Genomic DNA, 1,708 nt, shown 5'->3' with positions numbered 1-1,708 from the left:
CATACCGCACTCATCAAAGAAGTTTCTTTTTGCAACAGATGGAGGCTACTGCAGAGTTGCATATCTGGTCAGGCACAGAGAGCATACACCAGGGAGATGCCCAGTACTAGGTAACACATCTGCAGTTGAATCTCTACAACCAAGGGTCATGGAACACAGAGGAGTAAGGGGTAGAGAGAGAGCTAATGCAACCCTCACCTTTTACCAATGAGGCTTCCAAGTACATCAGAGTGCAATACACACAGAAGGCCATAACTGGCCAAGTTTAGGAGAATAAGAGACTGTAGAGTTTAGGATGGGACTCCTATATGGAACCTCACCCAATCACAGTTCAGGGACCAATACAAAAGAAGAGGCAGAAACATTGAAAGAGCCAGGGCCGGTTCATGGACATAAGGAGGTGGAGGATTCCAGGCCATTGGAGGCTTACTTGAGCTTGCAGCAGTGGTGGGTCAATTAAAATGACAGCTCAATTAAACAAGGTCCCAAAGGGGAGGTGACAAATAGGCGGTGAGCCAGCACTAGATGAAAACTATTTAAGGCTGATTGCGGTTGGGTGAAGGAGAGTGACTAACCTACAATCACTGGATATGCTGATTGGACTCCAATGGACAAATTTACAGTGAAGGACATTTGGGTACAAACACCTGAATGAATAGGACTCAGTGGGAAGCAGAGATGGAGGAGGTGGTCCGGATTTAAGTGGGAAATGTATGAAATTTTAAAAGCTCAATTTACAAAAAAGAGGTAGGTTATTCTGGAGTCAAATATGAGGGACCTTGGCCTAGGAACACAGATTCAGGTTACCCCAATTTCCACATTCCAATGTGCCAACAGGTTCATGAAGTTTTATATTAATAGAACAAAGAAAAGTTATAAATAAGACACTTTTCAAATACATTGGTGGATACATTCAGTAGGCGGGTTGCAGCAAAGCAAGGGGCTTTTTACTATAGGTCTCAGATGCTATCTGATGACATTCTTAGCCTTTTGATTGGTGACACCGGGTGGTCTGCTAAGATAATACATTCTAAAAGGTTTTCATCTGCTAGTCACAGGATGTTAGATCAGAAACAGTGTTGGGAGCTTTACTATTAGCACAGCCATTGCTGCATTAGGCCGTGGCAGCTTGCCTTGACTTAAGCTTTGGAGAAAGAAGGCTTCCACCCTGGGAGTTTCCCTGCTCTCTGCTTCTGTGGTCAGAGTTGACAGGCTGTGCTTCCCTGATAATTGGTGAGAAAGAGATGCAAAGAAGAAAAAGAAGGTTTATGCTTTTCTGAATAATTCAAACAACTTGGCAGACTTGTAAACCTGCATGTCAATGGTCTGGTAAGCTACAGTGCTAAGGACAGGGACTCTTTTAGGAACAGGTCATTTCAGTTTTGTGGTTCCCCCCATGGAGGGCTGGGTCATTCCAAATGAAAGCCTGAGCTTAATGACAAAAACTCCTTATTTGCTCTCTCACTTTGTCATGTGAGATTTGTAGTCATTGAGATGTCCACAAAACAGTGATGGAATTGGTGAGCTTGGGGTTTTGCTGTCCCCAGTGCAGTGGTTCTCAGTCCTCAGCTCACCTGAGAATCTCCGAGAGAGCTATTTACAGCTCAAAGGCATGAGACCTACACTTGTAATTGCAATTCTCACTCAGAGGTCTCAGGTGACACAAGAAAACTGTGTCTGCCAGGCCTCCAGGGGCCATCAATGCTGG

Source organism: Nannospalax galili, unplaced genomic scaffold (genome assembly GCF_000622305.1).
Source record: "Nannospalax galili isolate Female #2095 unplaced genomic scaffold, S.galili_v1.0 scaffold4272, whole genome shotgun sequence".
Taxonomy (NCBI): Eukaryota; Metazoa; Chordata; class Mammalia; order Rodentia; family Spalacidae; genus Nannospalax; species Nannospalax galili.
This window is presented reverse-complemented; position numbering follows the sequence as displayed.